The following is a 15173-nucleotide window of genomic DNA, read 5'->3' on the forward strand; positions in this document are numbered from 1 at the left end:
AACAGTCCTTTGCGAGGAAGATGAAATATCACAGCAGTCATCCTGCTGCAAAGCGGATAACTGAGGCCTTGGCATCCTGGGTGGTGAGAAACGTGGTTCCGGTATCCATCATTACTGCAGAGCCAACTAGAGACTTGTTGGAGGTACTGTGTCCCCAGTACCAAATACCATCTAGGTTCCATTTCTCTAGGCAGGCGATACCGAAAATGTACACAGACCTCAGAAAAAGAGTCACCAGTGTCCTAAAAAATGCAGCTGTACCCAATGTCCACTTAACCACGGACATGTGGACAAGTGGAGCAGGGCAGGGTCAGGACTATATGACTGTGACAGCCCACTGGGTAGATGTATGGACTCCCGCCGCAAGAACAGCAGCGGCGGCACCAGTAGCAGCATCTCGCAAACGCCAACTCTTTCCTAGGCAGGCTACGCTTTGTATCACCGGTTTCCAGAATACGCACACAGCTGAAAACCTCTTACGGCAACTGAGGAAGATCATCGCGGAATGGCTTACCCCAATTGGACTCTCCTGTGGATTTGTGGCATCGGACAATGCCAGCAATATTGTGTGTGCATTAAATATGGGCAAATTCCAGCACGTCCCATGTTTTGCACATACCTTGAATTTGGTGGTGCAGAATTTTTTTAAAAACGACAGGGGCGTGCAAGAGATGCTGTCGGTGGCCAGAAGAATTGCGGGACACTTTCGGCGTACAGGCACCACGTACAGAAGACTGGAGCAACACCAAAAACGCCTCAACCTGCCCTGCCATCATCTGAAGCAAGAAGTGGTAACGAGGTGGAATTCAACCCTATATATGCTTCAGAGGTTGGAGGAGCAGCAAAAGGCCATTCAAGCCTATACAATTCAGCACGATATAGGAGGTGGAATGCACCTGTCTCAAGCGCAGTGGAGAATGATTTCAACGTTCTGCAAGGTTCTGCTGCCCTTTGAACTTGCCACACGTGAAGTCAGTTCAGACACTGCCAGCCTGAGTCAGGTCATTCCCCTCATCAGGCTTTTGCAGAAGAAGCTGGAGACATTGAAGGAGGAGCTAACACGGAGCGATTCCGCTAGGCATGTGGGACTTGTGGATGGAGCCCTTAATTCGCTTAACAAGGATTCACGGGTGGTCAATCTGTTGAAATCAGAGCACTACATTTTGGCCACCGTGCTCGATCCTAGATTTAAAACCTACCTCGGATCTCTCTTTCCGGCAGACACAAGTCTGCTGGGGTTCAAAGACCTGCTGGTGAGAAAATTGTCAAGTCAAGCGGAACGCGACCTGCCAACATCTCCTCCTTCACATTCTCCCGCAACTGGGGGTGCGAGGAAAAGGCTCAGAATTCCGAGCCCACCCGCTGGCGGTGATGCAGGGCAGTCTGGAGCGACTGCTGATGCTGACATCTGGTCCGGACTGAAGGACTTGTCAACGATTACGGACATGTCGTCTACTGTCACTGCATATGATTCTCTCCCCATTGAAAGAATGGTGGAGGATTATATGAGTGACCGCATCCAAGTAGGCACGTCACACAGTCCGTACTTATACTGGCAGGAAAAAGAGGCAATTTGGAGGCCCTTGCACAAACTGGCTTTATTCTACCTAAGTTGCCCTCCCACAAGTGTGTACTCCGAAAGAGTGTTTAGTGCCGCCGCTCACCTTGTCAGCAATCGGCGTACGAGGTTACTTCCAGAAAATGTGGAGAAGATGATGTTCATTAAAATGAATTATAATCAATTCCTCCGTGGAGACATTGACCAGCAGCAATTGCCTCCACAAAGTACACAGGGAGCTGAGATGGTGGATTCCAGTGGGGACGAATTGATAATCTGTGAGGAGGGGGATGTACACGGTGATATATCGGAGGATGATGATGAGGTGGACATCTTGCCTCTGTAGAGCCAGTTTGTGCAAGGAGAGATTAATTGCTTCTTTTTTGGTGGGGGTCCAAACCAACCCGTCATTTCAGTCACAGTCGTGTGGCAGACCCTGTCACTGAAATGATGGGTTGGTTAAAGTGTGCATGTCCTGTTTATACAACATAAGGGTGGGTGGGAGGGCCCAAGGACAATTCCATCTTGCACCTCTTTTTTCTTTAATTTTTCTTTGCGTCATGTGCTGTTTGGGGAGTGTTTTTTGGAAGGGCCATCCTGCGTGACACTGCAGTGCCACTCCTAGATGGGCCCGGTGTTTGTGTCGGCCACTAGGGTCGCTTATCTTACTCACATTCAGCATCCCAGGAGACGGGATGTCGGCATTCATGTGACCGACGCCGGAATCCTAACATCACTCAGGAGACCGGCGTCAGAACACCTTCAGCCAACATCCCGTAGGTGAGTATCGGGGTATGGGTTAGTACCCGGGGAGGAGAGGGGTGTCAGGGAGAGGAACTAAGGGGGGGTTAGGGTTAGGCACTATGGGGTGGTTTGCCATAACCGTTACCCCTAGAGGGTTAGCCATGGCTGCCACCGCAGAATGGTTAGGTAAGGGTAGGGGACAGGGGAGGGGTAGAATACTTACCCCGGCCAGTGTTGGGATGCCGCTGCTGGTCATGTGACCAATGGCATCCCAACCACCAGGATAACATATCCAACCCGTCTACACATGTAATATGGAGAAAAAGCAGTTGAAATTAGTTACACCCAAGATGGCCGCCATAATAGTGACATACCCTTAAACTTTTTCTCCCACTCCCATATCATATGTGTAGACACTGGATTAATATTTCCTTACCCTTTTTCCACACTTATGGACCGCCGACTGTTTGGGATTCAAGGTAGAACCAAGTCCAGGCTCAGGTCTTTCCACCAAGTTCAGATCTCAGATCTCAAAAATGGATCTAGCGTGTTTTGGATTGGCTGTAAGTCCCTCCCTTTTGATCCCAGGTGCCAAAATTGGTCAAAAATGACTGGAAATGAATGTTATTGATGTTAAAAAATACTATAGAAACAAAAACAGGTCCCCGTTACATGATTTTTGCGGGGTTTTTTTATACATTTTTAAAGAAAATACTTGAAGGTGGATTTGCCAAAACCAAAACACAGTGATGATTTAGAACTAAAAACCAAAACACGGGGCTCTTTCTCACTCGCAAAAGCAGCCTCATAGCATTCCAGAGCTTGGCCCTGGTAACTAACGCCATCTTTAGATGACATTAGTCATTGTAGCCTTTAGGCTACATGTTGCAGAAATTACCAGGAGAGGGATTCTTAGGATCCTTTCTAGGCAATGTTCATCAGCTCACATGTGGTCCGCAGACTGCTTATGTGCTGTCCCACTGCAGGGTTCTGAAGAAGACGGGATGTGATCACATTTTCGGAGCCCCTGTCCCTGCAGGTGGTTTTTAATACATTCCCGCAAACCTTAATTTAATATTGTCACACTTTTGATTATTGGGTCTAGAACCCGATAATAAATATCCCCCTTAATACTGAGAGGGGGGTTGATTTTGAAGCACACCGGATACACATCGTGGTAGATACTGTACCTCTGTGGAAAGCAGGAAAAATCTGAAGACACGCACTGCGCAAAAGTGTAAACTTCACACTCTAACCACCTGGTTGTAGGGTGGAACATGGCGGTACATGCACCTTATATTGGCTGGGTCAGACGCTCGGAAATATTGCTAGGACAGCTGGTTATTGCTGGTTTGATAAAGAAAACCAGTGGACATACTGGAAGGTTAGTAGGAGATAATGTATGATAACTAGAGATGAGCGGGTTCGGTTCCTCGGAATCCGAACCCGCCCGAACTTCAGTTTTTTTTACACGGGTCCGAGCGACTCGGATCTTCCCGCCTTGCTCGGTTAACCCGAGCGCGCCCGAACGTCATCATCACGCTGTCGGATTCTCGCGAGGCTCGGATTCTATCGCGAGACTCGGATTCTATATAAGGAGCCGCGCGTCGCCGCCATTTTCACACGTGCATTGAGATTCATAGGGAGAGGACGTGGCTGGCGTCCTCTCCGTTTATAGAGATTCGAGAAGAGAGTGAGACAGAGAGAGACACAGTAGTAATTTTGGGGAGCATTAGGAGGAGTACTACTACTACTAGTACTTGCTGAAGTGATAGAGATAGTGTGACTGTATTATCTGACTTGTGGGGGAGACACTGACAGTGGGGAGCAGTTAGAGTCTGAGAGCAGGACTCAGGACTCAGGAGTACATATAACGTACAGTGCACACTTTTGCTGCCAGAGTGCCACACTGCCATTGTTTGTGACCACACTGACCACCAGTATAATATATATTGTGATTGTCTGCTTAGGACTCAGGAGTACTACTTGCAAGTTGCTGATAGTGTGACCAGTGACCTGACCACCAGTTTAATAATCACCACCAGTTTATGAGTTTTATATATATATATATATATATATATATATATATATATATAATTGTATATAATATATATATATAATATTGTATACCACCTAGCACCTACCCGTGTTTTTTTTTTTTTCTTTCTTCTTTATACATACTACTATAGTAGCTTACTGTAGCAGTCTGCGGTGCTGCTGAGCTGACAGTGTCCAGCAGGTCCGTCATCAGTCATTACATAATAAATATATATACCTGTCCGGCTGCAGTACTAGTGATATTATATAATTATATATATATATATATATATATATATATTGATTTCATCTCATTATCATCCAGTCTATATTATCAGCAGACACAGTACGTTAGTCCACGGCTGTAGCTACCTCTGTGTCGGCACTCGGCAGTCCATCCATAATTGTATACCACCTACCCGTGGTTTTTTCTTTCTGCTTTATACATACTACTATAGTAGCTTACTGTAGCAGTCTGCGGTGCTGCTGAGCTGACAGTGTCCAGCAGGTCCGTCATCAGTCATTACATAATAAATATATATACCTGTCCGGCTGCAGTACTAGTGATATTATATAATTATATATATATATATATATATATATTGATTTCATCTCATTATCATCCAGTCTATATTATCAGCAGACACAGTGCGTTAGTCCACGGCTGTAGCTACCTCTGTGTCGGCACTCGGCAGTCCATCCATAATTGTATACCACCTACCCGTGGTTTTTTTCTTTTCTTTCTTCTTTATACATACTACTATAGTAGCTTACTGCAGCAGTCTGCGGTGCTGCTGAGCTGACAGTGTCCAGCAGGTCCGTCATCAGTCATTACATAATAAATATATCTACCTGTCCGGCTGCAGTACTAGTGATATTATATATATATATATATTGATTTCATCTCATTATCATCCAGTCTATATTAGCAGCAGACACAGTACGGTAGTCCACGGCTGTAGCTACCTCTGTGTCGGCAGTCGCTCGTCCATCCATAATTGTATACCACCTACCCGTGGTTTTTTTTTTTTCTTTCTTCTTTATACATACTACTATAGTAGCTTACTGTAGCAGTCTGCGGTGCTGCTGAGCTGACAGTGTCCAGCAGGTCCGTCATCAGTCATTACATAATAAATATATCTACCTGTCCGGCTGCAGTACTAGTGATATTATATATATATATATATATATATATATATATATATATTGATTTCATCTCATTATCATCCAGTCTATATTAGCAGCAGACACAGTACGGTAGTCCACGGCTGTAGCTACCTCTGTGTCGGCAGTCGCTCGTCCATCCATAAGTATACTAGTATCCATCCATCTCCATTGTTTACCTGAGGTGCCTTTTAGTTGTGCCTATTAAAATATGGAGAACAAAAATGTTGAGGTTCCAAAATTAGGGAAAGATCAAGATCCACTTCCACCTCGTGCTGAAGCTGCTGCCACTAGTCATGGCCGAGACGATGAAATGCCAGCAACGTCGTCTGCCAAGGCCGATGCCCAATGTCATAGTACAGAGCATGTAAAATCCAAAACACCAAATATCAGTAAAAAAAGGACTCCAAAATCTAAAATAAAATTGTCGGAGGAGAAGCGTAAACTTGCCAATATGCCATTTACCACACGGAGTGGCAAAGAACGGCTGAGGCCCTGGCCTATGTTCATGGCTAGTGGTTCAGCTTCACATGAGGATGGAAGCACTCAGCCTCTCGCTAGAAAAATGAAAAGACTCAAGCTGGCAAAAGCACCGCAAAGAACTGTGCGTTCTTCGAAATCCCAAATCCACAAGGAGAGTCCAATTGTGTCGGTTGCGATGCCTGACCTTCCCAACACTGGACGTGAAGAGCATGCGCCTTCCACCATTTGCACGCCCCCTGCAAGTGCTGGAAGGAGCACCCGCAGTCCAGTTCCTGATAGTCAGATTGAAGATGTCAGTGTTGAAGTACACCAGGATGAGGAGGATATGGGTGTTGCTGGCGCTGGGGAGGAAATTGACAAGGAGGATTCTGATGGTGAGGTGGTTTGTTTAAGTCAGGCACCCGGGGAGACACCTGTTGTCCGTGGGAGGAATATGGCCGTTGACATGCCTGGTGAAAATACCAAAAAAATCAGCTCTTCGGTGTGGAAGTATTTCAACAGAAATGCGGACAACATTTGTCAAGCCGTGTGTTGCCTTTGTCAAGCTGTAATAAGTAGGGGTAAGGACGTTAACCACCTCGGAACATCCTCCCTTATACGACACCTGCAGCGCATTCATAATAAGTCAGTGACAAGTTCAAAAACTTTGGGCGACAGCGGAAGCAGTCCACTGACCAGTAAATCCCTTCCTCTTGTAACCAAGCTCATGCAAACCACCCCACCAACTCCCTCAGTGTCAATTTCCTCCTTCCCCAGGAATGCCAATAGTCCTGCAGGCCATGTCACTGGCAATTCTGACGATTCCTCTCCTGCCTGGGATTCCTCCGATGCATCCTTGCGTGTAACGCCTACTGCTGCTGGCGCTGCTGTTGTTGCTGCTGGGAGTCGATGGTCATCCCAGAGGGGAAATCGTAAGACCACTTTTACTACTTCCACCAAGCAATTGACTGTCCAACAGTCCTTTGCGAGGAAGATGAAATATCACAGCAGTCATCCTGCTGCAAAGCGGATAACTGAGGCCTTGGCATCCTGGGTGGTGAGAAACGTGGTTCCGGTATCCATCATTACTGCAGAGCCAACTAGAGACTTGTTGGAGGTACTGTGTCCCCAGTACCAAATACCATCTAGGTTCCATTTCTCTAGGCAGGCGATACCGAAAATGTACACAGACCTCAGAAAAAGAGTCACCAGTGTCCTAAAAAATGCAGCTGTACCCAATGTCCACTTAACCACGGACATGTGGACAAGTGGAGCAGGGCAGGGTCAGGACTATATGACTGTGACAGCCCACTGGGTAGATGTATGGACTCCCGCCGCAAGAACAGCAGCGGCGGCACCAGTAGCAGCATCTCGCAAACGCCAACTCTTTCCTAGGCAGGCTACGCTTTGTATCACCGGTTTCCAGAATACGCACACAGCTGAAAACCTCTTACGGCAACTGAGGAAGATCATCGCGGAATGGCTTACCCCAATTGGACTCTCCTGTGGATTTGTGGCATCGGACAATGCCAGCAATATTGTGTGTGCATTAAATATGGGCAAATTCCAGCACGTCCCATGTTTTGCACATACCTTGAATTTGGTGGTGCAGAATTTTTTTAAAAACGACAGGGGCGTGCAAGAGATGCTGTCGGTGGCCAGAAGAATTGCGGGACACTTTCGGCGTACAGGCACCACGTACAGAAGACTGGAGCAACACCAAAAACGCCTCAACCTGCCCTGCCATCATCTGAAGCAAGAAGTGGTAACGAGGTGGAATTCAACCCTATATATGCTTCAGAGGTTGGAGGAGCAGCAAAAGGCCATTCAAGCCTATACAATTCAGCACGATATAGGAGGTGGAATGCACCTGTCTCAAGCGCAGTGGAGAATGATTTCAACGTTCTGCAAGGTTCTGCTGCCCTTTGAACTTGCCACACGTGAAGTCAGTTCAGACACTGCCAGCCTGAGTCAGGTCATTCCCCTCATCAGGCTTTTGCAGAAGAAGCTGGAGACATTGAAGGAGGAGCTAACACGGAGCGATTCCGCTAGGCATGTGGGACTTGTGGATGGAGCCCTTAATTCGCTTAACAAGGATTCACGGGTGGTCAATCTGTTGAAATCAGAGCACTACATTTTGGCCACCGTGCTCGATCCTAGATTTAAAACCTACCTTGGATCTCTCTTTCCGGCAGACACAAGTCTGCTGGGGTTCAAAGACCTGCTGGTGAGAAAATTGTCAAGTCAAGCGGAACGCGACCTGCCAACATCTCCTCCTTCACATTCTCCCGCAACTGGGGGTGCGAGGAAAAGGCTCAGAATTCCGAGCCCACCCGCTGGCGGTGATGCAGGGCAGTCTGGAGCGACTGCTGATGCTGACATCTGGTCCGGACTGAAGGACCTGTCAACGATTACGGACATGTCGTCTACTGTCACTGCATATGATTCTCTCCCCATTGAAAGAATGGTGGAGGATTATATGAGTGACCGCATCCAAGTAGGCACGTCACACAGTCCGTACTTATACTGGCAGGAAAAAGAGGCAATTTGGAGGCCCTTGCACAAACTGGCTTTATTCTACCTAAGTTGCCCTCCCACAAGTGTGTACTCCGAAAGAGTGTTTAGTGCCGCCGCTCACCTTGTCAGCAATCGGCGTACGAGGTTACTTCCAGAAAATGTGGAGAAGATGATGTTCATTAAAATGAATTATAATCAATTCCTCCGTGGAGACATTGACCAGCAGCAATTGCCTCCACAAAGTACACAGGGAGCTGAGATGGTGGATTCCAGTGGGGACGAATTGATAATCTGTGAGGAGGGGGATGTACACGGTGATATATCGGAGGATGATGATGAGGTGGACATCTTGCCTCTGTAGAGCCAGTTTGTGCAAGGAGAGATTAATTGCTTCTTTTTTGGTGGGGGTCCAAACCAACCCGTCATTTCAGTCACAGTCGTGTGGCAGACCCTGTCACTGAAATGATGGGTTGGTTAAAGTGTGCATGTCCTGTTTATACAACATAAGGGTGGGTGGGAGGGCCCAAGGACAATTCCATCTTGCACCTCTTTTTTCTTTAATTTTTCTTTGCGTCATGTGCTGTTTGGGGAGTGTTTTTTGGAAGGGCCATCCTGCGTGACACTGCAGTGCCACTCCTAGATGGGCCCGGTGTTTGTGTCGGCCACTAGGGTCGCTTATCTTACTCACACAGCTACCTCATTGCGCCTCTTTTTTTCTTTGCGTCATGTGCTGTTTGGGGAGTGTTTTTTGGAAGGGCCATCCTGCGTGACACTGCAGTGCCACTCCTAGATGGGCCCGGTGTTTGTGTCGGCCACTAGGGTCGCTTATCTTACTCACACAGCTACCTCATTGCGCCTCTTTTTTTCTTTGCGTCATGTGCTGTTTGGGGAGTGTTTTTTGGAAGGGCCATCCTGCGTGACACTGCAGTGCCACTCCTAGATGGGCCCGGTGTTTGTGTCGGCCACTAGGGTCGCTTAGCTTACTCACACAGCTACCTCATTGCGCCTCTTTTTTTCTTTGTGTCATGTGCTGTTTGGGGAGTGTTTTTTGGAAGGGCCATCCTGCGTGACACTGCAGTGCCACTCCTAGATGGGCCCGGTGTTTGTGTCGGCCACTAGGGTCGCTTAGCTTACTCACACAGCTACCTCATTGCGCCTCTTTTTTTCTTTGCGTCATGTGCTGTTTGGGGAGTGTTTTTTGGAAGGGCCATCCTGCGTGACACTGCAGTGCCACTCCTAGATGGGCCCGGTGTTTGTGTCGGCCACTAGGGTCGCTTAGCTTACTCACACAGCTACCTCATTGCGCCTCTTTTTTTCTTTGCGTCATGTGCTGTTTGGGGAGTGTTTTTTGGAAGGGCCATCCTGCGTGACACTGCAGTGCCACTCCTAGATGGGCCCGGTGTTTGTGTCGGCCACTAGGGTCGCTTAGCTTACTCACACAGCTACCTCATTGCGCCTCTTTTTTTCTTTGCGTCATGTGCTGTTTGGGGAGTGTTTTTTGGAAGGGCCATCCTGCGTGACACTGCAGTGCCACTCCTAGATGGGCCCGGTGTTTGTGTCGGCCACTAGGGTCGCTTAGCTTACTCACACAGCTACCTCATTGCGCCTCTTTTTTTCTTTGCGTCATGTGCTGTTTGGGGAGTGTTTTTTGGAAGGGCCATCCTGCGTGACACTGCAGTGCCACTCCTAGATGGGCCCGGTGTTTGTGTCGGCCACTAGGGTCGCTTATCTTACTCACACAGCTACCTCATTGCGCCTCTTTTTTTCTTTGCGTCATGTGCTGTTTGGGGAGTGTTTTTTGGAAGGGCCATCCTGCGTGACACTGCAGTGCCACTCCTAGATGGGCCCGGTGTTTGTGTCGGCCACTAGGGTCGCTTATCTTACTCACACAGCTACCTCATTGCGCCTCTTTTTTTCTTTGCGTCATGTGCTGTTTGTGGAGTGTTTTTTGGAAGGGCCATCCTGCGTGACACTGCAGTGCCACTCCTAGATGGGCCCGGTGTTTGTGTCGGCTACTAGGGTCGCTTAGCTTACTCACACAGCTACCTCATTGCGCCTCTTTTTTTCTTTGCGTCATGTGCTGTTTGGGGAGTGTTTTTTGGAAGGGCCATCCTGCGTGACACTGCAGTGCCACTCCTAGATGGGCCCGGTGTTTGTGTCGGCCACTAGGGTCGCTTAGCTTACTCACACAGCTACCTCATTGCGCCTCTTTTTTTCTTTGCGTCATGTGCTGTTTGGGGAGTGTTTTTTGGAAGGGCCATCCTGCGTGACACTGCAGTGCCACTCCTAGATGGGCCCGGTGTTTGTGTCGGCCACTAGGGTCGCTTATCTTACTCACACAGCTACCTCGGTGCAAATTTTAGGACTAAAAATAATATTGTGAGGTGTGAGGTATTCAGAATAGACTGAAAATGAGTGGAAATTATGGTTTTTGAGGTTAATAATACTTTGGGATCAAAATGACCCCCAAATTCTACGATTTAAGCTGTTTTTTAGGGTTTTTTGAAAAAAACACCCGAGTCCAAAACACACCCGAATCCGACAAAAAAAATTCGGTGAGGTTTTGCCAAAACGCGGTCGAACCCAAAACACGGCCGCGGAACCGAACCCAAAACCAAAACACAAAACCCGAAAAATTTCAAGTGCACATCTCTAATGATAACCATTGCATTGTAATTGCGATCATTAATACATCCTCCGGTATTAGTCATATTTTATAATTACAGGAGATAAAATGTTTGATAAGAGAGTATATAGACAGAAACAAGCCAACACGGCGGGAGGGGAAGAGATGAACATTCCCCTGTAACTCCAGGAAATGTCTGCACAATTCCATTGGCTCCTGCAGCCCCAAATTGTTCACATCTGAGTCCATGACCCCAGTGTCTCAGATATGGAGGGGTGGTCTGGATTGTGTGTGAATGGGGTAAGAGGTGAGATGGGTGATGAAATGCATTGTGGAAATATGAGTTTTCTCCAGCAGTTTCAGGTTGGTTTTATTGTCGTATGACTATGGCAGCATACAGGGAGGGACTGGGGGCTTTTAAGCAGCCCGGGCAGTGTATTGTTCAGCGCAGGAGCACACGAAAAAGGCGGCGTGCTTCGAGTCAATGGGACCTGGACAATTTTGCTACACTGCCTCTGTAGTACACAGTATGAAGATCAGTGGTGAAGGTGGTCAGCCCGTCATTGTAATAAATTTACATAACTCTCAGAATCAGGCTCGAAGAGAGTATAATACAGATGTAGGTATAAACAGGGCGCAAACCCTTGTGTTTCAGCACCCCTCTTATAATAGTCAAGGCTAGCTTATCAAAAGTCTTTTCCAACCACCTCCCACTCACCGCCCAGGAACGCCCGTCACTTTTCCACAACATTTCTGATACCGTCTGTCCCAATCACAACTGTGGCTTTGTGCTGTAGTACACTCCAGAGGACTTTGTAAACATTTTTCACTAAATTAAACCCGAACTTGTGAAACTACGATAATTTGGTAGTGCAAATTAATGTGTAAAAAGGGGTCTCTACCTGGTGTAATGTGTGTAAGTGGCGCTACTGTGTGGCGTAATTTGAATAATGGAAACTACTGTGCAGTGTAATATGAATTGGTATTATTTTGTGTCCACACCCCTTCCCTATGAAGCCACGCCCCTATATTTTAGCCACTGGCCCTAATTTAAATATTGGGGGGGGGGGGGGGCACCGATGCATTTTCTTGTACAGAGTGCTAAAATGTCTAGTTACGGCACTGCACCCGTTATACAGTACTTTCCTGGCTCAAGACTAAAAAAATTTCACCCAAGCGAAGTTGCAAAAAAATCCTCCAACCTGCAAAACTCAGTGCAAATTGATGTTATGGGGTACAAAGAAAAAAAAAATGTATGTAGGTTTAGGTTGCACACAACGTGGCATTGTGCGTCCACAGGTTTGTACGATGTGTGTGTGTTGAATGTGAGGGAGGGGGGGTGTTACATTACAAATATGTGTCAGTGATTTGCAGTTCATTATCAGCAAATACAGATCTGCCAATCTTGAAAGGCTCATTAGTTTACTGGTAACGATCTGCACATCTGCTGATTGTTCCCATACAATAGCAATCTGCAGTTCCAATTGATTTGTGAAATTAAACATATTGGACAACCTGATTTAATAATCCCAATCGATTTTTGGTCGAACTCTGCGATCTGTGATCCCCATATACATTGCAGATTTACTTACACAATCATCTGCCAAACGCCAAATTGTCCCAATTGATTGTTGATGTATGGGGGCCTTCAGATATGGTGGTCAATCACTGAGCCGGGATTACAGCTTCTACATCACGCTATGTTGGATCATTTCTATAATGTATTGCAATAACTGATACTTGCAGGCTTGCAGTCTGTAAAATAAAACTAGAATATTAAATTCACGTCTTCACCCGCGTCCTGGAACAGATGCTTCTGCTGTATCTTGACCTTTTGAAAAATGAAACATCCAGACCCAACGCAGGATGTAATAGTCTTAAGCATCAGAAATATTTATTATTTCTGTACAAGTAATCCCCAAAAAATAATCCCGGGAGCAATTCTCCAGGAATATCTGGAAGTCACCCCTGTATTTCAGCACATTCTATAACCCAGATGTTGGTCTAACGCGCCAGCAATCTGTACTGCAATTGCGGACGTCTGTTTAATAATGACCACTCCGCAGCTGTAATCTTTAAACCGCCTTTACTGACTAAAGCAACATATGCAGTTTATGTGGGATCCTCACTAATACTACTGTATGACATTATAACTCTTTACTCAGCAAATTATAGACCCATTCCCTTGTGCCGTACTTAAATAAATAATCTACTGCAGCTTTTCCTCTCTCAGTCTTTTCATTTAAAATAACACGCTTTAGCGGACGCTTACATGTGAATCACTGGTCATATTAATAAATACACTTATTTAAATACTGTTTGTGTAATGTTGAGTCTTACACAGGATTGTGTGAGCGGGGAGGCTTACAGGAGGGCGACGTGTGAACGCGCTGCTCTGATCACAATTTGCTGCGGAGTCATGTGCTCGCCATCGGCCGCACTGAGCTTTGTGACGCAGCGAGTTATCTGAAGATGTTAAATGATTTGTAATTCTGTTACATTTAAAATGATTACGCAATATTCTTGGATAAAGTAACCCTGGCCGCTGGATATGTTTTAAAATAATGTTCTATTGAAAACTAAACTAAGATTCAATAAACAGACGTAGGTGGTCATTCCGAGTTGATCGCAGCCAGCAACTTTTTGCTGCTGCTGTGATCAACTAGTCCACGCCAATGGGGGAGTGTATTTTAGCTTAGCAGGGGTGCGATCGCTTGTGCAGTCCTGCTAAGCTAAAAAAATGTTCAAGCCGAAGTAGAGCAGCCCTGGACATACTTACCCTGTGCGACGATCTCTGCGATACTGGAGCCGGCTCTGATGTCAGACATCCGCCCTCCGTTCTGCTGGACACGCCTGCCTTTTACTCACCACTCCCCGAAAAACGGTCTCCAATGCACCGGATCCGCCCAGGTACGCCTTCTTTCTGTCAATCTTCTTTGCGGTCCACTCTGCGACCGCTTCCTTCTCTAGATGCGACGTAACCCAGCTACCCCTGTCGCCGGGCAACGTCGCGCACTGCAACCCCCGCACATGCGCATTCCGCACCCGTTGGCACCGCAGCGATAAACCGCTGCGTGCGAACGGGTCGGAATGACCCCCATAGCTTGTATATTTCTCAGTGCTGGCTGGTAAGGAGGTAAAAGGGATACAGAGATATGGGTGGAAAGGACGATAAACTCTCTACAACCGGAGAAAATGTTCATGACATAAGCTACCGTAGGTGTAAATATAATCGGTGATTCTAATTCAGCGCAGTGTCCCCTCTTTAATAAATTCCCCCATAACAGGGTAATTAAGTATACAGATCAATAAAAACAAAGATGGTTATTCAGAAATGATCGCAGATCTAGCGTCCGCTGCAAGAACTGCCTCCATCTACTCACATGCTGGGGGCCGTCCAGCACAGGGCTAGGCCGCCCAGCAAGTGTGTTGCGCCCAGTGGTGTAAGTAGAATTTTTTCTTAGTGGTACTAATAGTAAAAAATGGGTGTGGTCACGTGTCATGAGGGGGCGTGGTCACGTAAAACTAGGGGAGTGGCTACATGATAATAGGGGCATGGCCACATTATGCCACACACCAAAATGCCCCTTACACATTATGCCAAACACCGTAATGCCCATTACACATTATTCCACACACCATAATGCTTATTACACATTATGTCACACAACGTAATGCTTATTACACATTATTCCACACACCATAATGCCCATTACACATTATGCCAAACACCATAATGCTTATTACACATTATGTCACACAACGTAATGCCCATTACACATTATTCCACACACTGTAACACCCATTACACATTATGCCACACACCGTAATGCTTATTACACATTATGCCAAACACCGTAATGCCCATTACACATTATTCCACACACCCTAACACCCATTACACATTATTACACACACCGTAATGCCTATTACACATTATGCCACACACCATAATGCTTATTACACATTATTCCACATACCATAATGCCTATTACACATTATGCCACACACCATAATGCCCATTACACATTATACCAAACACCAAAATGCTTATTACACATTATG

The 15173-nt window shown here is 46.5% G+C and overlaps 1 long non-coding RNA gene across 3 annotated transcripts in view; it reads right to left on the reverse strand.

The window, feature by feature from the left end:
- The window catches only part of LOC134911907 (uncharacterized), a 38873-nt gene that overhangs the window by 10539 nt on the left and 13161 nt on the right, over positions 1-15173 (reverse strand). For all 3 annotated transcript variants that reach the window (XR_010176954.1, XR_010176956.1, XR_010176955.1), the window contains exon 2: positions 12701-12863. This is a non-coding gene — a long non-coding RNA (uncharacterized LOC134911907). The remainder of the gene's footprint in view (positions 1-12700; positions 12864-15173) is intronic.

This window comes from Pseudophryne corroboree, chromosome 4, assembly GCF_028390025.1.
Source record: "Pseudophryne corroboree isolate aPseCor3 chromosome 4, aPseCor3.hap2, whole genome shotgun sequence".
Taxonomy (NCBI): domain Eukaryota; kingdom Metazoa; phylum Chordata; class Amphibia; order Anura; family Myobatrachidae; genus Pseudophryne; species Pseudophryne corroboree.